Here is a 27,229-nt window from a genome sequence, read left to right as displayed (position 1 = left end):
TGGCGGGTTTTGAAACAGTTCAGTGTTAAAGAGCTGCATAATAAATATTTATACCTAATTTTCGAGAACGTCATAAAACAATTCTGGCCAAATATTAGGGATATGTGTTCCCTTTTCTTTTCATCAAATTTTGCCTTCAAACGTTTTGACTGATCTTTAGAGAAATGATCCTTCCAGTCACCAACAACTCCTTTTTGAATAAAAGTGTTCTCTTTCGGCTGTGGTGCCTTCACAACTTTAACATATTCCTGAAGTAACTTTATTGCTTTATGAACACGTATATTTTGATGTTTCAGTTTTTCTTCTTTGTTTTCTTTGTGACAAAACCCATTGAACTGTTCGTTGATGTGTTTTCTCATATATTCTACACTTGTTTGATATACTATTTTCTTCAACAAATTAGCGTCATTTTCAAGCATATCAAAATATTCCTGCCCTAGAAATTTGGCAATTGTTTCACTGTAACTTGATTGTCTGCTTTCATTTCTTCGTAAACAAGGAATAAAACGTTTAGAAGTTTTCGATGTTCATAAAGCGAAATTATATGATCGAAGTAGTCTCCCCAGTTATTTTCTCCATTCAGAAAAATTTCAAAATATTCATCAAATGTTCCTTCTGAGAACTGATAGTGTGGAAACGTTTTGGTATGATGATAAAATGAAAAGCAACAATTTTTTGGATTTCGAATAATTAAGATGTACTTTGCTTTAGCAGAATAAGGTTTTACGTGAAATGGGAGATGAGTTTTCACAGCCCCAGGTCGAGGCATGAGTTCAATACCTTCCTTTTCAAAAAAATCTATTATAGGACAAGAAAGGTTGTATTCTTCCAGACTTGTCAGTGGTTTTCCTTTGGGCAAGATATTGTGCGCTATATTGTATCCAAGTTGTTACAGATTTTGGAAATGTCAGTATAATAATGTCGTCATTGGATGGCTTCTTGTAAATATTTGGGAGAAAAGACTCCGACAATTCTGACATTTTTAACATTTTGATAAGCTGGCATTTTTCTAATTGTGTACATGTTGATTGAACCTTTCTTAATACAGGGTAAGAAAATAATAAGTGAAAACATTATACTGAATCAATATGGAATTTCCGCTACAAACCGACAGGTTTAAGTCATTCACAAGAACAGAAAATTTATTCACAAAATATTTACACTCAAATCATAAAAAAATGTGATCGATAAGAAATTTAGACAGTGAAAATTATTGTACTAAATGGAATTGGAACACAGAAAGAGTTCTGCAACAGATTTTACACCCACGATTTTAAGAAAAGTTAGTGCTATGTAAGAAATTATTATACACGAACTTTAGTGTAACCACCATAAAATGTATGTGGATGCATACATGCGAAGCCCAGGTGAAGTCTGTTTTGTATATCGTTATAACCAGTAATATATTAAAATAAAATTTGAGTGAACGAAATAGAAGACGTTACATTTATTGTCCTTTATATTAATAAACATATGTAGCTTTAAGAAATGTTGAATGTGGATGTCTGAGCATACATATGATAATTAGGAACTAATGGAAAAAATGTTATATTGGATCGTTTCTTGTAAGTAGCTCAAAATTAATAAAGAGAGCTGTAGCCGAACCTTCAAGAAACTAACTTGTTATTTTTGTCTACATACTGTATTTATTATACATATTTATGTCATAGAGATTGAGGACTACGCTTCCAATGTGTTTGTGTAAACCACATACAAAAACTTACTTAATCGTGTGCCAATGAATTTATATCTACAATTGGGAAAATGCTAAAAATGATAGCAACAGCTAGTTCAAGTGAAAACTCCCTTCATTGACAGGATAAACTTTCATGTAAATATACAAAGTTACATTACAAGTTCTGGCTTCGTAGAAAAAAGAAGTTGAACAGAAATGAAATCATGCATTCTACAAGAAGCTTTTCAGCCATTTGGCAATGTGCCAAGAGAATGACACAGAAAAAATACAGTAAGTGTAAGAGAAGGCATGTTGTATTATGAAGTACTACAGTTACGAAGCAAATTTCGTAAATGGTATCCTTGAGTTTTCTTGTGTTTTCTTCTTTTAGCAAAGCCATATCGGGCTATCTACTTGTAGTTAAAATCTTACATCCTAAGCTGCTTAGCGTGTAGAATGAGATTCTCCTTGTTAAACAATATTCAAATTAAACAAAGATGTACGAATCTAAACTAAAGGGATAAAAGTATATAATGATTTATTGTAAATTGTTCAATTAAGAGGGTGTGTCGATACATGAAGAAAGTAAAGTGCAGATCCAAAGAGGGTGTCACTAATAAAGAATATTGTGTGTCTTAAAAATTCATAGATAAACTGAAGTCCTCAAGTTGCTCATAACAGCCGTGGAAAAAAGGCCTTCAATCTGATGGTACCGCAAGTGCAGTTATTAAGATAAAGCGTGGTGGATTCTCAGTGATGGATCTTAACATTTCCACCTGGCTAGGAGGGTTGGGTAACGTGTAGCTCGGGAAAACGAATTAGAATTAATATTTGACAAAATGGAAAATAGTGTACTTCTGAGGAGGATATTTGCACAGGGAGGAAAAATTTATTCTGAATATCCCCCTGAATTAAACACTGTTGGTCATTAGCGTGTAAATCGATAAGCCTCGCTACTCATTGTTTTCCTCATATTTTATGTGTAGAAATAAGTGTAATATCTTTGTTATCCCAACGAGTAAAGGTCATGATTGTAATCTAAATATATATTCCTGTTTGAACTTTGTCAAGTCATAATTATTACGTGAGCAGTTAATGCCTTGACGTATTGGACCATCATTGATTATTCAACATTAGCTGTACAAATGAACTTCTGTAAGGAAAACAATAGTTCTTTCAGCATTATAACACACCACATCATACCAGCCATTATATCTCATCAGTGTTCACAGACATATAATATTTGGATTTGCCTTGATTATCTCAGATCTGAATCTGACTGACCTTTACTGGTTAGTTTTGGAATACTTCCAAAGAGTTAAAAAAAACAAAATATCTGATTACATTTGGAGATGTTATGCAAGAGAAGTGACTGTCTGTTACACCAGGAAAGCACCAAAGGTTAATAATCAAGTATCCGTTACAAAGTGTTGTCTGTAATAGATACTAGAGGTCTACTTACGCCACATGTAACGATGTACTTGTAGCAAAGCACAAAATTCTCATAATTTTGCTTTATCATAAAACATTTGAAAATACCGTGATGTCAAACTCGCGTCCCATGTTAATAAAATTCTGTTTAATAGAATAATAATTCAAGATAAAATTTGTATTTAAGTTCAAAGTTAAACTTGGTTCAGTACAATAAAAAGAACTGGTTGCTTTACTGTTATTTTACAGACTGCAGAGACCTTTGCGAGAATGTTTGTTTGTTTTCGAAATTCGCGCAATGCTATACGAGGACCAGCAGCGCTAGCTCTCCCTAACGTAGGAGTGTTGACGGAAGAAATAGAGGGAATGTGGCTAGTTATCACAATACACCTCTTGGACTACTCTTTTACCAACGAATAGTGGGGTTTCTCCCTCACATTATAACACCTCCACAACCGAAAGGGCTAGCATGTTTGGTGTGACTAGGATTTAAACTCTCGAACCTCAGATTACGTGTCGATCTACCTAACCATCTGGCCATGCCGGATATGTTTGGTAAGGAACGAAAGCGTCTCAAGCATCTTAAACGAACTTCAGCAAATAGTGAACGTATGATGTTTTTGAAGAATGTGTAAACACCAGTTTGTACGATTGGTCTCTGCAGTACACATACGATACTGTTGACTACTATTCTGTGATGTGAGCTTCCACATCTTGGATGTTACCACACATCTATTTCAAACACCATCACAGATGGTTAATAATTAAGTTTGTAAGTGCTATATCTGTAATGTCTCTTGCCACAACTAAAGGCACACGATCCTCTTTCACAGAGAACTTTCCAGTTGATGACTGGTCCACATATGAAAGAATGCTTAATACTCCCGCTTGCCCACAGTGAAAACTAGCTACATTTTTTCATTTCGGTAGAATTTGTTTTTTACGCATCTTGATATTTCCATTCTTTATTTTGTACCTTTTATATTGTATTGCTTGATACGTGAATTGAAAATCTTACTGTCTCGTCACCCTTCGTACAGATGGCAATGAGCCTTCTCTTCTGTGTGCCCTATGATATCAGCATCTTACTGAATGCACACTGCTATAGATAGTGAAAACAATTAGCTTCCCTGCTGCTTTATTGTACAAAATTACCCCGATAAACGTATTATTACTTAGGAGTTGTTGTAATTCTGTATAATACCACTCATTGCATTGGTGTTTCAATGACAGATTATCTATGATTATACTTTCAAACATATTAATATTACACATTAAGTTTTGGTGATGTTTTGGTGGTGTAAACTAAACACGATGATTTCAGTGTTGGTGTCCATACCACTTTGGAACATAGCATACAATTTCAATGACATAAATTGGAAAGCACACTTTAATATTGTAGTTAGAAATGGAACAAGATTTTCATAACACCAGGTTTAGGTTACGATGGTTGTGAGTTTGAAAATTATTCATGTTTGTATCTAGAGAAATACGATTTGAATTATGATTATCACTTATTAAATGATGTTTAGCCAATATTTTCAAAATTATATTTATTTATCAGCATCAACAATATAGATATATATTCGATTATTACATGCACTATACTTATTAGCTGTTAACACTTTGACAACGAAATTTGCCACACCAAAAATCTGTAAACTTTGTCTTTTTTTCAATTATGGCTGTTTTTTTAGAAGTGAACACTTTTATTTTCTAAGGTTTTGAACAGACTGATTGACATAAACTGTCATTTCATTTTCTTTGACTAAAATAATCAATTCTTTCGACAATATTTCAACATTAGCCAACTGATCACACTTTCAATGATATATTATAAACACTTGAAGATAATTCGCAGTTTTATGCTCTTACCCCGAATTTATTTAACATATATTACTTTTATTTGATTATAATACCTGAGACGCACATATATTAACACCTGGAACCAGTTAACAATTTAAAACCATATACATATATATATATTAATACCTGGAACCGGACCATACTTTAAAATTTTAACAGAAATCTCCAACTGTGAATAATATTGAGATCTCTTTATTTGCAAATGATCATTTACTTATACTTATGCTACCTCTATAAAGTACAACCTCAATAGTACACTTTATCAGGCTCACATCGGTGCCGTGAGATATTCGTGCGAAAGGTTGATACGAACCGAACTAAAGCGAGAGTCCGTCAAAGTATATTGTTATCAACTCCGTTAAGGTTAGAGGGATGTAAAATAACTCTCAAGACAGGGAGCAAAGTCTTCTATATCATTTATTTTTTATTGAGATTTCTTAAAATAATGTAATCTTTTGTGCTTATTAGAAAAATAAATACAGTGCGTCCTTTACCTAATTGATCACAAGATCACTGACGAGAGCAGGTGAAGACGGAGTTATATTTTTACAACTAAAAGGTAATGAGCTCTTTATGTTATGATACAGTTTCTCTGTTTGTAGATCACAAAACTTAAATTATCACTAACTTAGTAATGGATTAATTTCTTCGGAAAACTTAATTTAATATTAAAGTAAAACGTGTGTCTAATAATACCATTTATTCATTAAACGTTTCACAATATTCAAATTCTCGTCTTTAGTTTTCTAGGGTGTCAGAAATCTATGTGATGAGTTATAAATTTAACGACAAGACAGAAGCGGTACGCGCTAAATGTGGGGCTCGTATATGAGGGTTTTCGTCACACATCATTGGTCTCAATACATACATCTCCATGTGTTCCGTTTATGAGCCTCAAAATAGAGAGTCAGTATTCGATTTTCATCCATTTGTTGGCCAGCTACACTGACGCTTGACATTGTGTCGATGATCCGATAACATAGTCCCCAGATTGGCTCCCTTTGTCCTATGGACAATGTCCCTCACACAACCACACAAGGAAACGTTCACAGAAGTAGCAAAACTGGCAACAGAGAAGGCTATTTACGAAATATGGCTGACAGAGCTGAAATCGTCTATTTTGGTACAGAGACACAATCTTGGAGTGTATGGAAAAGATCCGTCAGTTTTGCTAATTACATTTTTGGAGACTGTGTTTATGTTATATGTGATTTCTCTTACTATAACGAAACAGCAGCGTTCGTTTTAATTGCTACTGTATCTGTACTTGTCGTAGTTTAGGTTTGTGATGGGTCAAATAAATTTTCGAACAGTAACAAACGAACAATAATTACATACCGTTATATACAAAACACACAGGAAAACTAACACGTGTAATGTTTAGAGTGTATTAATATATCACTAGGTGCTCTCGTTCTTAACCAATTTTCGACCATTATCGTCATAATACCTCAAGAAATTTAGTCAACTTTGAAAAAATATGTATTAGTTCTAAATGTGTATACTAAGTCAACAATGTAAAATATTATTGACAGAGAATTATATTAACAATAATGTAAAATATATTTTGTATTACACCAGTTATAATGTTTTTCATTGTTTATTTTGAAGTGCAAAGTTACAAAATTGTTTAAATGCGCTCTGGTAATGACAAGTGTCGAATACAACAACTTTTTGCGCTGTAAACAATAAAACTAGATTTCCATGGTTAGCGGTAATAAATTATATTAATCAAAAGAAATTCGAAAGAAAAATGAGACATTTCATTTTTTATAAGTTTGAACAAATAAGTTTCCAGCAGCAATCTACATAGCTCTCCCAATTTTAATCACAAGTTATTGTCTATTGATAAACCTTTATTACTTCCTTTATTGTATCTTAATATTTAGTTAAATTACATTTAACATTTAGTTGAGTTAATTGTGTTGGGTAAAGTTGTATCTTGTCAAAAATTTTATCGCGAAATATATTTTAGAAAGAAGACAAACCTACGAAGAAGGACCTGGTTCAGTATAAAAGACATTGTTTTGAAGATATCCGAATCTGCTCCAAATACTAAAACAGAGTGAATACTAAATTAAGACGGTTTCTAAGGCTCTTTAAGTCGCAAGGTCCGGTCATATTATATTTTATGGCTATGTGTTTTGACAATAGTCTTGAAGCGTAGTTTTGGTATCCAATAATCAGAATACCCGTTTTATTCATCAGCTGTTTGAGGTATGCGTTGAACTTTCAAGTTGTGACTCACGCCTATTTTTCCACACATTAGTCCTTTCATAGTTATATTGCATTCTCTTATATAGGGAACGTACTAGTACCCTTTTTGTCCATAAGTGGCCTAATTATCATATGTGTGCTCAAACATCCACATTGTGTCAACTTCTTTTTAAAGCTTTATTAATATAAAGTATAAAAATTTTACGTCTTCTAGTTCGTTCACTCAAATTTTATTTTAATATATCACTGGTTATAACGATTTACCCAACAGATCTCACCTGGTCTTCGCATGTATGCATCCAAATACATTTTATAGTGGTTACAATTCCATTTAGTACAATAATTATCACTGTCGAAATTTCTTATCTAAAAACGTGTAAACAATGTAAAAATGAAGTCTAAATATAAGTTATTGTACAGGAACTTTATATCGGCTGATTTACATGTTCTTATTATTTCCTTACTCTGTTTATAGAAAGGTTCAATCAACATGTACACAATTAGAAAAATGCCAGCTTATCAAGATGTTAACAATGTCAGACTTGGCGGAGGCTTTACCCCCAAATTTTTAGAAGAAGCCATCCAATACGAGCCAAGAGATGACGACATCATTATTCTGACATTTCCAAAATCTGGAACAACTTGGACACAATATATTGTGCACAATATCTTGACCAAAGGAAAACCATTGACAAGTCTGAAAGAATACAACCTTCGATGTCCTATAATAGATTTTTTTGGAAAGGAAGGTATTGAACTCATGCTTCGACCTGGGACTATCAAAACGCATCTTCCATTTCACGTAAAACCTTATTCTGCGAAAGCAAAATACATCTTAGTTATTCGAAATCCAAAAGATTGTTGCGTTTCATTTTACCATCACACTAAAACGTTTCCAAACTATCAGTTCTCAGAGGGAACCTTTGATGAATATTTTGAAATTTTTCTGAATGGAGAAAATGACTGGGGGAGACTACTTCGATCATCTTCTTTCACTTTATGAACATCGAAACCTTCCAAACGTTTTATTCCTTGTTTACGAAGAAATGAAAGCAAATCATGAAGCTGCAGTGCTAAATATTGCCAAGTTTCTAGGGCAGGAATATTTAGATATGCTTGAAAATGACGCTAACTTGTTGAAGAAAATACTATATCAGACAAGTGTAGAATACATGAGAAATCACGTCAACAAACATTTTAATGGGTTTTGTCACAAACAAAATAAAGAAGAAACACAAAAAGATCAAAATTTTCCTGTTCATGAAGCAATAAAGTTACTTCAGGAATATGTTGAACGTGTGAAGGCACCACAGCCGAAAGAATTCCCTTTTTATTCGAAAAGGAGTTGTGGGTGACTGGAAGAATCATTTCTCTAAAGATCAGTCAAAACGTTTGAAGGCAAAATTTGATGAAAAGACAAAGGGAACAGATATCCCTAATATTTGGCCAGAATTGTTTTATGACGTTCTGGAAAATTAAGTATAAAATATTCATTATGTAGCAGGTTACCGTAATATTATGGTATGCTATAATATTGAGTCTTCATTTTACAATTATCATATGATTACAAGATCTCATGAAATTTTAGTATGTCTCTGTTTTGAAAATGCTATTATTATCGAATGTTAGATTGTGCCAATGAAATGTAACTAGGTTTGAAAGGATCCTTAATTACATATAATGCCAATTTCATATTGCTTTTTGCTAAACTGCAGCGTAGATTTTAAATTGTGAATCAAGCATACAAAAATACATATTTTTTATAAAAATAAAAAGGAGTAATTATGTTAGTATATTTTTCTTGTCTGTTGTGTGTTTTATGTTTTTATATTTTGGTATCAATATATAAGATATATAACCTATTTAAAAGAAATCCATTGTACGTTTGTGAGGTTCTGATTGAAAAATGATGAACTCACATTCAATTAAAATTCGCTAACAATAATATGACTAAGAATTTACGTAAAAAAAGGGGACCGGCATGGCAAAGTGTGTTAAAGCGTTCAATACGTAATCCGAGGATCGCGGGTTCTAGTCCCGATCGCACCAAACTTGGTCGCTTTCCCAGCCGTGGAGGCGTTATAAAGTGACGTTGGTAAAAAAGTGAACCAAGAGTTAGCAGTTAGGTGGTGATGACTAGCTGATTTCCCACCAGCTTCTTCAAACTGATAAATTATGGGCGGCTAGCGAAAATAGCCTTCGTGTAGCTTCGCGCGAAAATCAAATTATTCTCCATTTCTTAACGTCTCTGAAGATTTTTTAACTCAAGTAACTTTTTACTGTATTGATTATTTGTTCAATTTCACGAAATTCTTTCTATAAGTTAAAATGGATGATGCTCGCTGTGAGAGATCAAAGGGTTTATTACAGTTTCAGAATTTTAAAATAGCCCTCGAGTAGTTTTGCGCTAAGTCCAAAAATAAACATCTAGAAAAAGTGATGGGAGAGGAAACGATGCACAATGTACAATACTAAAATATTTAATAACGTCTTTATTGCAGGATTTACAACAATAAACGAAGAGTAAATTAATAAACTGAATCGAATAAACACGGCTTTAATTTAGAAAAAACAATAACTTCAGAAGCAAACTTGCTTATCGGTTTGGCGAAAGAGAAACAGTAAACAACTCTTCTGATAAATTTAAGACAGAGGATAAGAAATGAAAATTTTGTTGTATATCAAATATGCTCAGTAGCCCTGATAGCAAACTGTCTCAAAACTCACAGTTAAGATAAACACCACAAAACACTTTGATAAATTTGATGATGTTTGAAACTCCTAAAACTGACACCTGTCACAAGGACTAAAAAAGCTACAGTCGTACTTTACAGGGTTACGGATAAATTCGTGATTGTAGCAATAAACGTTGGAGTAAAGTTATGACATGTTACATGTTTTTAACCTGTGATAATATTTGTAGAAATATAGTTGAAATAGAAATTTCCCATGTGCACCTCTTTATATATTTTCTTAAATATAACGTTCCATGCGTGAGTAATTCACTTGAGACCTTTTAGTAACCTTTTACTTTTCATTGCAAACCTTAGTTATTGTTGAAAAAGTAATTTAAATGGGCGGTATAATTAGTTCTTGTATTGTATTCGATAACATACAAATTTTCCTCACCAGGAGCTCGAAGCAGAATAGTTTAATCAATGACACAAAGTGATGCTGACATTTTATTACTGCCCATAATTCAGCAGTGTAAGACCAACGAATAGTGGAATTAATCGTCACTATATAACGTCCCTACGGCTGAAAGGATGAGCATGTTTGGTGCGATGGGGATATGAATCCGCTACCATCAAATTACGAGTCAAGTGCCTCAACCATCTGGCCATTCCGAACCATCTACAGTGTGTAAAGCTGTTAATTTATACAGACCAAATGACCACAAACTAGCTCATTCGAAATTATAAAAACAATAAGAACTGAAGATACTAAGGAATTAATATTGGCCTGAAATTCATGATTTCATAAATTATAATCAATATGAACCATTTCCTTTTTATTTTTTCGAAAGGGCACACAAGCATTAAATACCTAATTTTTTCCTAACACTTTAAAATGGTTTCAAAATTTCTGTTGTAAATATTTGGATTAATTAAGTAACGGCTTTATTTACTTCGATAAAAGAAGTTATTCAAGTTATAAAATTAAGCGATTTGTGTATTTTCAACATTCTCGTCTTATTTCAAGGACCTTGAGGCTTCCCATATATTAAGGCGTGCGAATCGTATTCTGAGGGTCGCAGGTTCGAATACAGGTCGCAACAAATATGCTCGCCCTTTCAGCCGTGAAAGCGTTATAATTTTATGGTCAGTCGCGCTATTCGTTGGTAAAAGAGTAGTCCAAGAGTTGGTGGTTGGTGGTGATGACTAGCTGCCTTCCCTCTAGTCTTACACTGCTAAATTAGGGACTACTAGCACAGACAGCTCTCGAGTAGCTTTGTGCGAAATTCAAAACACAAACAAACAAACTTTTCCAAAGAAAAGTGGTATTGTGTGTCAAGTGATAATGCCCCAGTGGTATAAAGAACGAGCATGTCTAGTAACGTGATTGGCACCCATATATTTAAAGTCAAACACTCTAATTATCAAGCCATTCCAAGCCCAATATTAAAGTCAATGAATTGTTAAGTGTACCATTTTAGAATCCGTAATTAGTCAATAAAAGCTTTCATAAGTAAACAGGAAAAAAAATTCAAACTACTGTAACACAGATGGATTTAATACAGACCATCACATGTTGTCTTAAGTAATTTCTTTAACTTGTGGTTTTAATATCCCTCAATACTGAGAGTTGTTTGTGAAAATGTTCACACACACACATAAATGTTGTTTTGTCAAGTTCATATATCTTAGCTTTTATAAGTTTGCTGAAACTCGAAGAATTTCTTAAAGAAACGGCATCGTTTGTTTTAACAATCACAGGCAAAAATTGTACCATTCTCTTACTTTGCAATGACGTTTTAACTAACAATTACAAACCTGAACATCAGTTGCTACCAAGGATTTGACGAGCACACATGTAGAATAAAAAACGATAACTGGAATATCTTTATGTGTTTTTTGTGCAGTACCTGATTAGCTAATAAACACAAAGCTTTTCCAAGTAAATTTTTTACGTGGGTAACGTTTGGAAACTTGCCAAAGAAACAGATAAGTGAAATCTTGAAACTGAAGAGGCTGATATATAGTCATTTTCGTCTATGCCCAAGTGGTAAAATAAATCAGGAAAGACAATCACGTGATTTATCTTGAATAAACATGCTTACAGGTTCTTATGATAGTTCGACCTCGTTGATAAGAGTAAAAGGCGTCGTATGAAGAACACTGAAATTGAAGTTCTCTGTAAAGTTAAAGGTAAGGTAAGGCCTAATATATTTTTAGTTAAGTTATTGAAATACAATTTGAAACTCGACTCTAAAATAATTATCTATAAAAAAAGATTTTGTTTGGGAATTTCGCACAAAGCTACTCGAGGGCTATCTATGCTAGCTGTCCCTAATTTAGCAGTGTAAGACTAGAGGGAAGGCAGCTAGTTATCACCACCCACCGCCAACTCTTGGGCTACTCTTTTACCAACGAATAGTGGGATTGACCGTCACTTATACACCCCCACGTCTGGGAGGGCAAGCATGTTTAGCGCGACGCGGGCGCGAACCCGCGGATTATGAGTCGCACGCTTTACGCGCTAGGCCATGCCGGGCCTATAAAAAACATAGCCCGTAAAGTTTCCAAAACACTAGTCTAGAAAAATAAATTTCAAACTTTTACTGTTTTTGTAACTAATTGTTGTAATCACGTTAGATGTTGTTATTTGTAATGAAACAGAAAAATACAAAATGGGTTATCTGTGCTTTGCCAACCACGGGTGTTGAAACCTGGATTCTAACGTTATAAGTCCGCAGATATACCGTCGTGACACTGGGAAGTCCAGCAATAGGAATCGATTATCACTTTGCGATCAGAGTTTATTATTGAAATTTGTTTGTTTTCAATTTCTCGTTAAGCTAAACGAGGGCTATCTGCACTAGCCGTTCCTAATTTAACAGTGTAAGACTAGAGGGAAGGCAGCTAGTCATCAACACCCACCGCCAATTATTTGGCTACTCTTTTACCAACAAATAGTTGGATTGACCATCACATTACATTGCCCCTACGGCTGAAAGGCCAAGCATTTTTGGTGTAATAGGAATTCGAACCCGCCACTCTCAAATTACGAATCGAGTCCCGACAGTTTGGGACTGCATGAAGCCCAAATAACGGGCATTATATAAACTGCTATGGTGCATCGTATACATGTTATCAAAAGAAGAGATGTCGACATTATTATCTGCGGCGCAAATCTCCATCAAGAGTACTCGAGGAAATATCGGGAATGGCCAGGTGATCAAGGGTTCGAGTCTTTGTCACATCAAACATGCTCACCCATTCAACCGTGAGGGTGTTATAATGTGACAGTTCGTGTAAAAGAGTAGCCAAAGTGCTAAAATAAGGACGGCTAGCGCAGATAGCCCTCGTGTCGCTTTGTGCAAATTAAAAAACAAACAAGTTCCACAGAATAATAAGTGGTTCTATCGAAAATGCATTTTGAGTTCGAAAAGTTAAAGGGCCTGCATGGTCTAGCGCGTTAAGGCGTGCGCTTCGTGATCTGAGTGTCGCGGGTTTGCGCCCGAATCGCGCCAAACATGCTCTCCCTCCCAGCCGTGAGGGCGTTATAAAGTGGCGGTCAATCCCACTATTCGTTGGTAAAAGAGTAGCCCAAGAGTTGGCGGTGGGTGGTGATAACTAGCTGCCTTCCCTCTAGTCTTACACTGCTAAATTAGGGACGGCTATAACAGATAGTCCTCGAGTAGCTTTGTGCGAAATTCCAAAAAACAAACAATCGAAAAGTTAAAGAAATAGAAACTGGACACAATATGAATCAAAATGAAGCAGCCTTTAGTCCTCTCACAAAAACAATAATAAATATCTTACTTGATTTGACCGGCGCATCTAGAAGGAAGAACTTTCCTCACTAACCTGAAGACGAACTGAACAAATGTATCATTATGTACCTAAAAATATAATGTTACTCTTGTGAAAATATCTTCGCGACCCACATTACTGAATTTCAGAAAACTTGTTTATTGTCGGATACACTGTTGTTCTTGTTTGAAATTAAGCACAAAGCTACACAATTGGCGATGTGTTCTGCACTATCACAGGTGTCGAAACTTGGAATCTAATGGTATAAGTCCGCTGGCACACCGCTGTGCCACAGGGAACTGCACATACGAAGCATAACATTTATGAACATCCCTTTATCCTCTGACTATCGGACAGTAATCCAATTATAAGTTTTACCTACCAGAATGCTTCCTTCAATTGTTTATGATCAACATCATATTGTATGGGTTTTATTTTAAAATTTGGTGTGATTACCAGTTTGCATTAAAACCGATATAACGCGCTATGAGAATTACAGTGGCAATTTTCAAATTTCGTTATTTTATAGCACAATGTTTCCATAGTAATTTTAACGCCACCTACTTACAAATTATTTATTTACCTTTTCACGTCTTTTCAAAATATCTTATGGAATCTTAATAGCATCTTTTAAGGATTAAACGGTTTTAACTCCAGTTTAACTTTGTATATGTGTTTGAATCTGTTTTTTTTCGCGCGTAAGTGTATGAGGAAGGAGGGAAGTTTGAGATTTATAATGAAACTAAATCTAAAGTAAACTTTAAACGTGATCAGTAGTCGGTATTATTATTTTAAGGTAAGTAATCTCTCGCTAACGTTAGTCCTGGAATCGAATAATTTATTATCAGCAAAGAACAACGTTGATTTCTATTATTCGAATGGTTATCAATACTAAATAACGTGGAACAAATTAATGCTTTGAGAACGAACGGTAAACGACGTCTTTGACGAGTTTATGGACTGGCAGTACTTTTTCATTGAAATTAGGGTTAAACACAAGCTTAGTGTTTACACTTAAGCCACCGTTCTCTCATAAATGAGCGTATTTTAATTATCTTTCAATTTTTCTTCTTATTTTATTATATAGCTTGGATCTGTTAAGATTTTAAATTTATCTTACTTTCTTACGATGTACGTTTTTTTTTAGTTTTTTTTAATAATACGATTGTTGTACGAGTTTACGACGTTAAAATTCTTCAGATAGATTCGTTCCGACACGGCCATGTTGTTGAGGCACTCGACTAGAAAACTGGAGGTCGCGAACAAATATGTTCGCTCTATCAGCTGTGGAGTCGTTGTAAAGTAACAATCAATACCACTATTCGTCGATGAAAAAGTAGCACAAGAGCTGGCGGTGGGTAGTGATGACTACCTACCTTCCCTGTAGTCTTGCAATTCCACACCAGTGTCGGCTTGTGGAGATAGTCCGAGTGAAGCTAGCTTCACGAGAAGTTCAAAACAAAACAGTCAAATACATGTTATTATGATATTTTTTCATTTACTCCATTTTACGGTTGTTTTTGAAATTAGAGCAAAGTTACTCGAGGGCTATCTGCGCTCATGTTTAAGTTTAACGATGAAAAAACACAATTACTTCAATTAAATATCTTCAGCTGCAAAATAATATTTGTCTTGATATTATTGTCATGTAACTGGGTCGAGAATAGAATATCTAAGGAACTGAAATAATTAAAATGCTAATATTTATATATCTTCCCCCACCGCCAGTATCACAGCGGAAAGTCATGAACTTACAACGCTAGACACCAGATTTCGATACTTCCGGCGGACAGAGCACAAATAGCCCATTGTGTTGTTTTGTTCTTAATTTCAGACAATTATGTTTCTTCATTAAGACGAAGAACAATTTTATAATCATAGAATACATACCGATTTCAAAAAAAAATGTTTTATTATATTTTTATTACAAATAATTCTGGTGGTTTTGCCTTTATTAATAAAAATACAATATGCATTCCTCAGGTTCGTTCGAAATAAAAGACAATGCCTAAGGGTCCCGACTACCAAGAAGTCGAAGGACTGATAATTCCCAAAGCGTTTTCACCAAAATGCCTTCGAGATTCTCTCCGTTATAAACCAAAGGATAATGATGTGTTTATTGTGACTTTTCCTAAATGTGGAACAACTTGGGTACAACATATTGTAATCAACATTTTAAAAAAGAGGGCTACCACCAGAGAGTTTTGAAGAGTTTCAAAGGCTAAGTCCTTTTATGGAACTTACAGGAACTGGTATTGTAGAAACAATGCCTCGACCTGGAGCTATCAAAACTCACCTTCCGTTTAATATGCAGCCTTATTCTCTTCAAGCCAAATACATCTACGTAACAAGGAATCCCTTCGACTGCTGCGTTTCTCTTTTTCACCACAGCAGAACATTGCCAATATATCAATACTCTGATGGAACATTTGAAGACTTTTTTGAGATTTTCATCAACGGCGAAACTGAATTTGGGGACTACTTCGACCATCTTCTGTCCTGGTATGAACATAGAAATGATTCTAATGTGCTCTTTCTTGTCTATGAGAAAATAAAAGCTGACACCAGAGCTGCTGTTTTAAAAATCGCTAAGTTTCTGGGTCAAGAGTACGAAGACATGTTAGTGAAGGATGAACAAATGATGGAGAACATAATTCGTCAGACTTCTGTTGAGTACATGAAGAAATCTACCAACAAACACTTTGGGAGCTTTTTTGGATCAGTACATAGTGATGAAGAGATAGATAACGAAAACATTCCAGAAGGACTAAAGCACGTTCTTAGGTACATGAAAAGCATTAACTTTAAACCACAGTCGGAATTTACCTTTGTTAGAAAAGGTATTGTCGGTGATTGGAAAAATCACTTTACCCAAAAACAAAGAGAACGACTGAAAAGAAAATGTATTGAGAAATTTAAAGGAACTGAAATTCCTGAATTCTGGCCAGACATTTTAAAATAAAAAATCGTGCGTATAATGTATTAATTTTCACAATAATAAAATTGCGTATTTTTCATATACTATACTTGATATTTAGAAATATTAATAATGATTTTGTTTTTTCTAATTTTCATTTTAAGAGCTAACGGCTTTGAAATATTTTTGTGAGCAACTATTAAAAATATATGAAAGAAATGCAAGTCTTCAGTATAATTTGCATAAGAAATTCTAAGTTAGTGTATAAAAAAGTAAAATATAGATACTGCCTCTAATAAAAGCATCTTCTCTTATTGTATTTTGAGTTTTCAGAAGATGTGTAAAATTACAGGGACTGTGCATTGAAATAATAAATTTTTATTTCTAGTTGGTATAATTTTGTTTGAATTTATTAAGACGCTTACATTTTCTGTAATTCTTATTCTGAGGGAAATATTCGACAATATTATTATTTTTACAACTTTTATCCTGTTTGTGTGGGTGCGTTGTTCGCGGTTCGTCATGGCCAAGTGAGTTAAGGCGTTCGACTCGTAATTTGAGGGTCGCGGGTTCGAATCCCGGTAGCACCAAATATGCTGGCCCTCCCAGCCATTAGGGCGTATAATATGATGGTCCATCCTACTATTCGTTGGTAAAAGAGTAATCCAAGAGTTGGCGGTGGGTGGTGATAAGTAGCTGCCTTCCCTCTAGTCTTACACTGCTAAATTAGGGACACTAGCGTAGACAGCTCTCGTGTAGCTTTGTGCGAAATTCACAATAAAAGCGTTGTTCGCTAGACAGGAAGAGATGTATAGACATCATAATCTATATATTTAAATAACTGTAACGTTTCTTAATTATTGTTACTGTATTAGAAATAGGAAATCAAAACTACAAAACAGCAACAACAACATGCGATTTCACACGGTAACCTGAAGACGAAGTAGTGGCATTGTTTGAGTCAAGAGTCGAAGAAGGTATAAAGTGAAAACCACACCTGGAATCTCAATTTATAATATCGAAATATTGAGAGAACAAGACGACAGTGTTTAATTAAAGAGGCGTATTTCTTATTGTTTAAACTAGACGTTTTATTAATTCTTGTTCAGTTTTTATCAGTAACATAAGGTTTTGTTGTTGGTTTTTTCTCGAATCCAAACTTACCCATAAAGATTATTGTTATTGAGTTACAAGTGACAAGTTTTGTTGAGCTTATTTTGAATTTCGCCAAATTCAAAGGTGATAAAGTATAGGAAAGTCAGATTTTCAACACCGATCATTGCCAACTCTTGGATCACTATTTTACCAATGAATAGTGAAATTGATGGTCACATAAACGCTCCCATAGTTACAAGGATGAATTGGTTCGTTGAAAGATTTTCGAACCAGCGACACGCAAAATTGCGTATTAAGGATCCTAAATACCAGTGACAAACTAAAGTGTTAGTGTACAAAATATTGAGGCCCGGTATGGTCAGGTGGTTAAGGCATTCGACTCCTAATTCGAGGGTCGCGAGTTCGTCTCCCAAAACGTGCGTCCTTTCAGCCATGGAGGCGTTATAATGAGAGGGTCATTCCAACTATTTGTTGGTAAAAGAGTAGTTGGTGGTGATGACTAGCTACCTTCCCTCCAGTTTTAAACTGCTAAATTATTGACGACTAGCGCAGATATTCTTCGTGTATCCTGGCGTGTATCTTTGAAGTTTTGGCTCATGTTTGAATGGTTATTTTACGCGTAAACGTTACGTAGTCTAGTACTGGCTGGATAATTAAGTAAAAATAGTTTTCAGCATGTAAAGTAGATTTCAGATGCTTCACAACAATATCATGTCAATATTATTTGTTTCCTCTTTTGATGAGTATGTAAATTTACATTTTAAAAGTTCACAAACTTCTTCAATCTGCAAACCAATTGGGAAAAGTACAATAAATTAAATTACAAATAACGTTTCAATAACTGTTTCATCAATCTAGGTTTTATTTAAAGGATTAAATAATTTTTAAACACGTCTTCTCATTCTTGGCTTTACCAGTTACTTTGAATATCATTTTGATTGGGATCACATTTAATTCAAATAGCCCTCGTGTAGTTTTGCGCGAAATTTAAAATAATTTTTAATACCTTTTAATAATTATCAGTGAACGACAACTTTGATTTTTCGGATAATTGTGAAAATTTCAAGTTTCATGGAGATGTTTATTGCCCAGTCTTGAAACTGATTTTGCTGAATTGTTCTTGACTGAAAACGGTTATCTTCGACGTGGTGAAGAAATAACATATTCACTGAAAAGGTTTGCAGTTTCAGTGGTTTGTGGTTTCTTAATTGAAAATGGTTACATTAGACGTTTTTAAAAAATAACGTATTTCATGAAAAGGTTTAAACTTTCAATGGTTTATGGTTGCTGTTATATTTTAGATGGTGTGGTTCATTTTCTGGGTTGAATCGTTATAAGTAAACTTAAATTCGAGCTAAAAGAAAATCTTGTTTGTCCATTGTTATCTAATGACGGACAGAACTGTAACAGAAGTAATAAAATGTTTCTAGTGTTACTATTTATGTTAAGTGAAAGGGATCATAATCCCTTCTTTATTTCTTTTCTTGGACTTGGTGAATATATGTACGAGATATTAATCTTTGAGAAGCGAGTTGAAGTTTAGGATTCCTTTTCAACTGTTAGTATGAGTAATATTGTTTATTTTAGAAGATATTTACACTTTCTTGATGGACAAATTTTTTACTTTTCGTCCAACACAGGGACGATGAGTTGATAGTTTGGAATACAGTGCCGGAGCTAAAATAAAGGAGAATAGTCATGACAGCTCTTTAAATAATTCTGAAATTTACAACCGTCAGATGAATGAGTGTGAGAAAAACCAAACAGTGAACACTTCAGAATAATAGACTGAAGGAAAGGTGAATGGATACTGAAAAAGGAAGCACTCCTAATTCGTAATCTACAACCTATGTTGAATATGAACTAGCTACGTCACTGCATCTCAAACTATGATCAATTTATCGTGTCTAAGATAAGCAAATAGGGAAAATTTCATCCAATAAACAGTCTACATATTGGATGTCTGTTCATTAGCTTTTTCCTAGATGTACCAGGAATTTGTTAACGAACTAGGTAAATAATATTTCAGATAACTGATGGAATTTTCTACGAAACACTCTGTTCTTCAGTTCAATGCTGAATTGTATGAACCGTCTATTAGAGTTTAGCTTCATGTCCTTTCATGAGAGTAGTTGATTAAGGGATTGTTTTACGTTCTTCACACCACATATTTATCCTGGCTATGTTGATGACATATTTATAATGTTTAAAAATGAAAATCAAGTAGTGAAATTTGTAAGATATTCGAACAACAGATATGTTAAAATTATGTTCACCTGTGGACGCCAACAGAAGCATGTTCAAACTTCTTTTGACATAAACAACAACCTCATAGTGTAGGTCGTTATTATAAGCTGAACTTCACAAAAGTGTACATCCACTTTAACAGTTTCTTCCACTTCACTTCAATGAAAACTTTGTGAAATGTATCCTGTCTTGTGCACATCGTATCGTGAGTTCCTGTGAATTCAGAATAAAATCTGTTTAAAACTTAACTCATTATCAAGAAACATTACTAAGGTGGTGATGTCATAAATTTTGAATAAAATACTAAACACCATAATCAGAGTTTGTTCCACAAGTTCACTACCATTGTGTATTCAGACCTTTCTTGAGAATTCAGAACTTCTCAACAGTCACGTGCTATCTACGAATCCTACTGACCAACACGTGAGAGCACTTTTGTCAGATTGACTGTTAGAAAAATGGAAGAACGCTTAAATTAAAGGAACATTCTATTCTTAAGTTCAAGGACATGGAAGCAGTTTTAATCTTCAGTGTATTCAAAGTAATCGATAAAGTCGAAAACGAGATTATTCTACGCGTGAATATCCTTCAAATGAAATGTACCATCCCCCCAGAGACTTAGAACGCTAGAAACCGAGTTTTGATATCAGTGGTTGACAGAGCACAGATAGCCAAATGTGTAGTTTTTGCTTAACTTGAAACAAACAAATTCAAATGAAATCTGAATTACATAATAGGCAAATAGGTACTGAATGAACGCTCACAATTTAGTTAGGCTTGTTTCGAAATTCGCGCAAAGCTACGTGATAGCTGTCTGTGCCAGCCATCCCTAATTGAACAGTAAAAGACTTGAGGGAGGGCAGTTAGTCATCATCATCCATCGCCAAATCTTGGGCTACTCTTTTACCAACGAATAGTGGGATCGATCGTAACTTTAAAACGCCCCACGGCTGAAAGGGCAAGCATGTTTGTTGTGAAGAGAATTCGAACCTGCGACACTTAAATTGCGAGTAGAGCTTCCTAACCAGTTGGCCTGAAACTTCCACACTAAACTATGTAATTTAAATAAAAAAGAAAGCGTTTCAAACATTTGCGTCAGCTATATAATAATGTATTAAAGAAACTAAATAATGTGCGTGTGTGTGTTTTCTGAAAGCAAAGCCACATCGGGCTATCTGCTGAGCCCACCAAGGAGAATCGAACCCCTTGATTTTAGCGTTGTAAATCCATAGATTTACCGCTGTTCTAGCGAGGGCAGTAATTTGAGTAAGGCATGTTATATTTTTAAAAACTGGTCATTTACTTAACAAGTGTTCAAGAAAAATGGACAGATTCCATATCCTTATTCAAAATACGTTTAGTAAATGGTTTTGATTATAAAACGGCTGTTTTTTTTCTGTTGAAAATCAATTTGAATAAGTTGGACAAAATATTCTTATCTTTACGCTAATCTATTATCTTAAAGCTTTAGGTGCTGCAATTAGGTATGCTTGTTCGTTTTCAAATGTCGCACAAAGCTGCACAATGAAATCATAATGTTTAAATTACTACAAATAGTGTCTTGTATAAACACTCGTTATATTGCGAATAAAAAATACTAAGCATACCTTTCATGATAAATGCTCTTTTGTTGTAAGGCCCAGCATGGCCCAGTGGATCCAAGATTCCATGATTCGTGCTTCACACTTTTGGGCTGTGAGTGAATTATAAAAAATTGTGATCAAATCCTACTGTCCGATTACAGTTACCTACAAATCGTCGGTAAGTAGCGTACAGTAGCTGTCTTCCCTCTCGTCTTTCACTTTTATATTAGGTCGTACAGGTCAGTTATCTGAAAAGATTTAAAATAAATTCAAACAAAACAAACCTAAGTTTTAACTTAATATATACTTGTTATCTGGCCCACAGCTAAATTAAAGTCGGGGAGTTAGGATGCTATCTATTGTCATCATATTACCTTACTTCTTAACACTAATGTTCTAAGGAATTTTGCATCCTCATTTGTGTCAAATAGCATGTGATGTTAGCTCAAACAATAACTAAACCTGAGTGACCCCATAAATAGTGAAGTAAGTTCAAATTTAGTGACAATTAATAAAGGAAGAGAGATTTATCATGAAAGATTATAATAATATTTTTTTAATCTGAAAGTTTGAATTAGATCAGATTATCCAGTTTTATGTATGGCAACATTGTATATGTATACTTTCTATCCCCACTTCAATTTGTTAAGTTTGTTTATAGCATACTTTTGTAACTTTGTTCTTTCATGGCAGGTTCTTTAACATTCTCTGGTGAAAGTAAATCATCGTAACACCAACAAATTAATGTATTTCTTCCTTAATGATTTTACACTGTTAAATACTTGTAACTTGTATTTTAAGTGTACAAACGTCACCAATATAAAATATATTTAACAGTACAAAGTAACTGTGTAATAATTAACACAGATACAAATACCTCACTAAACAGAATTGCTGGTTCATTTGACCAGCTAGAAACAATTCTCTATCTATCTGATGTTTTCCGTATCCTCTCTTTTAATCTCTCCTTGCTTTGCCAAATCTCAAGTCAAAATTTATAGACATTTCTTGACATATAATTTAACTATTCCATCTTGCCATCATCGTTATGGCCCATAGCTTTCTCTAGCTAACAAATTGAAATATTTAAAAAGTAGCTCATAACATTGTTGAATATTTAAAAAAAAAAAGTGAATTTATCTTCTGAAAGTATCAGTCACTTTCCCGTAGTTTTCTCCAACTTTCAGTAGCCTCTCAGTGTATATCAGAAAATGTCTACATCATACATCACTTACCATATTATAAATTTAGTTACTTTTTATTCATTTGCAAGACACCTTTCTATCCCTTTCTACTCTGCTGAAGGTGCCTTATAATGTTTAGAGTAGTGGCGGGTTTTGAAACAGTTCAGTGTTAAAGAGCTACATGATAAATATTTACACCTAATTTTCGAGAAAGTCATAAAACAATTCTGGCCAAATATTAGGGATATCTATTCCCGTTTTCTTTTGATCAAATTTTGCCTTTAAACGTTTTGACTGATCTTTAGAGAAATAATCCTTTCAGTCACCAACTCATTTTTGAATAAAAGTGATCTTTTTCTGCTGTTGTGCCTTCACAACTTTAACATATTCCTGAAGTAACTTTATTGCTTTATGAACACGTATATTTTGATGTTTCAGTTTTTCTTCTTTGTTTTCTTTGTGACAAAACCCATTGAACTGTTCGTTGACGTGTTTTCTCATGTATTCTACACTTGTTTGATATAGTATTTTCTTCAACAAATTAGCGTCATTTTCAAGCATATCTAAATATTCCTGCCCTAGAAACTTGGCAATAGTTAGCACCGTAGCTTCATGATCTGCTTTCATTTCTTCGTAAACAAGGAATAAAACGTTTGGAAGGTTTCGATTTTCTTAAAGCGAAATAATATGGTCGAAGAAGTCTCCCCAGTCATTTTCTCCATTCAGAAAATTTCAAAATATTCATCAAAGGTTCCTTCTGAGAACTGATAGTGTGGAAACGTTTTGGTATGATGATAAAATGAAAAGCAACAATTTTTTTTGGATTTCGAATAATTAAGATGTACTTTGCTTTAGCAGAATAAGGTTTTACGTGAAATGAGAGATGAGTTTTCACAGCCCCAGGACGAGGCATGAATTCAATACCTTTCTTTTAATAAAAAAATCTATCATAGGACAGAAAGGTTGTATTCTTCCAGACTTGTCAGTGGTTTTCCTTTGGGCAAGATATTGTGCGCTATATTGTATCCAAGTTGTTACAGATTTTGGAAATGTCAGCATAATGATGTCGTCATTGGATGGCTTCTTGTAAATATTTGGGAGTGAAGACTCCGACAATTCTGACATTGTTAACATTTTGATAAGCTGGCATTTTCCTAATTGTGTACATGTTGATTGAACCTTTCTTAATACAGGGTAAGGAAATAATAAGTGAAAACATTATACTGAATCAATATGGAATTTCCGCGACAAACAGGTTTAAGTCATTCACAAGAACAGAAAATAAATTATATTTTTTAACAATAAGGCAATGAATGAACAAGTTACTATAGCTCTGACCTTAGTTGGGGATCAACTAAACGTTGTTAATTTACAAATTAAGGTCACAACTGCAGGCAATTAGTTAAGCAGTTGGGCTCTTTACTTGAGGTTAGATAATGTTATTGTATTCAACTGGTGCTGGAGAAAAAGTGCAAGGTAGGGGGCGTACCCCACTGGAAAGGCATCACTAAATACAGAAAGTTGAATACATCATATAAAAATTATTTTGAACATGTAAATTAGCTGATATAAAATTCTTGTAAAATGACTTATATTTGAAATACATTTTTACATGGTAAGAAATGTGATACCCCGAAAATTGATTGGTTTTGGGAATGGTATGTAACAGTCCTCTCCGACACAAAATATTTACACTCAAATCATAAAAAAATGTGGTTGATAAGAAATTTTGACAGTGAAAATTATTGTACTAAATGGAATTGGAACACAGAAAGAGTTCTGCAACAGATTTTACACCCCCGATTTTAAGAAAAGTTAGTGCTATGTAAGAAATTATTATACACGAACTTTAGTGTAACCACCATAAAATGTATGTGGATGCATACATGCGAAGCCCAGGTGAGGTCTGTTGGGTAAATCGTTATAACCAGTGATATATTAAAATAAAATTTGAGAGAACGAAATAGAAGACGTTACATTTATTGTCCTTTATATTAATAAACATATGTAGCTTTAAGAAAAGTTGAAAGTGGATGTCTGAGCATACATATGATAATTAGGAACTAATGGACAAAAATGTTATATTGGGATAGTTTTTTGTAAGTATCTCAAAATTAATAAAGAGAGCTGTAGCCGAACCTTTAAGAAACTAACTTGTTATTTTTGTCTACATACTGTATTTATTATACATATTTATGTCATAGAGATTGAGGACTACGCTTCCAATGTGTGTGTAAACCACATACAAAACCTTACTTAATCGTGTGCCAATGAATTTGTGTCTACAATTGGGAAAATGCCAAAAATGATAGCAACAGCTAGTTCAAGTGAAAACTCCCTTCATTGACAGGATAAACTTTCAGGTAAATATACAAATTTACATTACAAGTTCTGGCTTCGTAGAAAAAGAAGTTGAACAGAAAAAAAATAATGCATTCTTCTAAAAGCTTTTCAGCCATTTGGGAATGTGCCAAGAGAATGACACAGCAAAAATACAGTAAGTGTAAGAGAAGGCATGTTGTATTATGAAGTACTACAGTTACGAAGCAAAATTTACTAAATGGTGTCCTTGAGTTTTCTTGTGTTTTCTTTTTTTAGCAAAGCCATATCGGGCTATCTACTTGTAGTTAAAATCTTACATCCTAAGCTGCTTAGCGTGAAGAATGAGATTCTCCTAATTAAACAGTATTCAAATTACACTAAGATGTACGAATCTAAACTAAAGGGATAAAAGTATATCATGATTTATTGTAAACTGTTCAATTAAAACGGTGTGTCGATACATGAAGAAAGTAAAGTGTAGATCCAAAGAGGGTGTCACTTATAAAGGAATTTGTGTGTCTTAAAAATTCATGGATAAACTGAAGTCCATAAGCTGCTCATAACAGCCGTGGATATAAGGCCTTCAGTCTGATGGTACCGAAAGTGCAGTTATTAAGATGAAGCGTGATGGATTCTCAGTGATGGATTTTGACATTTCCACCTGGCTAGGAGGGTTGGGTTACGTGTAGCTCGGGAAAAACGAATTAGAATTAATATTTGACAAAATGGAAAATAGTGTACTTCTGAGGAGGATATTTGCATAGGGAGGAAAAATGTCTTCTGAATATCCCCTGAATTAAACACTGTTGGTCATTATCGTGTAAATCGATAAGCCTCGCTACTCATTGTTTTCTTCATATTTTATGTGTAAAAATAAGTGTAATATCTTTGTTATCCCAACGAGGAAAGGTCATGATTGTAATCTAAAGATATATTCCTGTTTGAATTTTGTCAAGTCATAATTATTACGTGAGCAATTAATGCCATGACCTATTGGACCATCTTTGATTATTCAACATTAGTTGTATAAATGAACTTCTGAAAGGAAAACAACAGTTCTTTCAGCATTATAACACACAACATCATACCAGCCATTATATCTCATCAGTGTTCACAGACATATAATATTTGGATTTGCCTTGATTATCTCAGATCTGAATCTGACTGACCTTTACTGGTTAGTTTTGGAATACTTCCTAAGAGTTAAAAAAAAATCTGATTACATTCGGTGATGGTATGCAAGAGAAGTGACTGTTTGTTACACCAGGAATGCACTAAATGTTAGTATGAAGTATCCGTAACAAAGTGTTGTTTGTAATAGGCACTAGAGGTCTCCTCACGCCACGTGTAACGAAGTACGAGCAGCATAGCACAATATTCTCATAATTTTGTTTTATCATAAAAGATTTGAAAATACTGTGATATCTAACTCGCATCCCCTATTAATAAAATGCTGTTTAATTGAATAATAATTTAAGACGAAAATTGTATTTAAGTTCAAAGTGAAACTTGGTTCAGTACAATAAAAGGAACTGGTTGGCTTCAATGTTATTTTACACACTGCACAGAGCTTTGGCGAGGAAATTTGTTTGTTTTCGAATTTCGCGCAAATCTATACGAGGGCTATTTGCGCTAGCTATCCCTAACTAAGGAGTGTTGAGGGAAGGACCAGAGAGAAGGTGGCTAGTCATCACAATCCACCTCTTGGGCTACTCTTTTACGAGTCGATCGCGCTAACCATCTGGCCATGCCGGACCTTTTTGGTAAGGAACGAAAAAATATGAAGTATCTCAAACAAACTTCAGCGTATTGTGAGCTTATGATGTTTTTGAAGAATGTGTAAACACCAGTTTGTACGATTGGTTTCTGCAATACACTGTGATCAATGTAATTGTGATTCAATAACTAAGCAAGCATTTATGACAATCATTTGTTTTAAGATTAAATGACTGAAAGCATAAGACATTCCTAGCTCTCTGAACTATAAAGTGGTATTTCATGGTAAAATGTTTGGTTATTACAAAATGATGGTGACTTGTTATTTGCAACATTAATGGATTTAAAAGGCACTATGAATCTTACTCTCCAAGCTGTTAAAATCAGTTTCACTGAGAAACCACCTAAAGAAGATTCGATAACAGTACTCGATCACTACACAGTTAAGATGGCTAGTATTAGTTAATGTAAAGTCTTGA

At 34.1% G+C, this 27,229-nt stretch overlaps 1 protein-coding gene and 1 pseudogene across 2 annotated transcripts in view; both read left to right on the top strand.

Moving 5' to 3' along the window:
- Positions 1 to 5,440: 5,440 nt before the first annotated feature.
- Positions 5,441 to 16,979, top strand: LOC143228400 (uncharacterized; annotated as a pseudogene). The gene is made up of 4 exons (XR_013015326.1): positions 5,441 to 5,531; positions 7,665 to 8,536; positions 8,694 to 8,710; positions 15,667 to 16,979. The product of XR_013015326.1 is annotated as an uncharacterized LOC143228400 (transcript).
- Positions 11,953 to 27,229, top strand: part of LOC143229854 (sulfotransferase 1C2A-like) — a 28,374-nt gene continuing 13,097 nt past the window's right edge. Inside the window, exon 1 of the mRNA XM_076462692.1 lies at positions 11,953 to 12,057. The gene's annotated coding sequence lies outside the window, so the exon portion shown is untranslated. The remainder of the gene's footprint in view (positions 12,058 to 27,229) is intronic.

Source organism: Tachypleus tridentatus, chromosome 10 (genome assembly GCF_004210375.1).
Source record: "Tachypleus tridentatus isolate NWPU-2018 chromosome 10, ASM421037v1, whole genome shotgun sequence".
Taxonomy (NCBI): Eukaryota; Metazoa; Arthropoda; class Merostomata; order Xiphosura; family Limulidae; genus Tachypleus; species Tachypleus tridentatus.
Note: the sequence above shows the minus strand (reverse complement) of the source record. Positions and strands in the feature narration are given on the sequence as shown.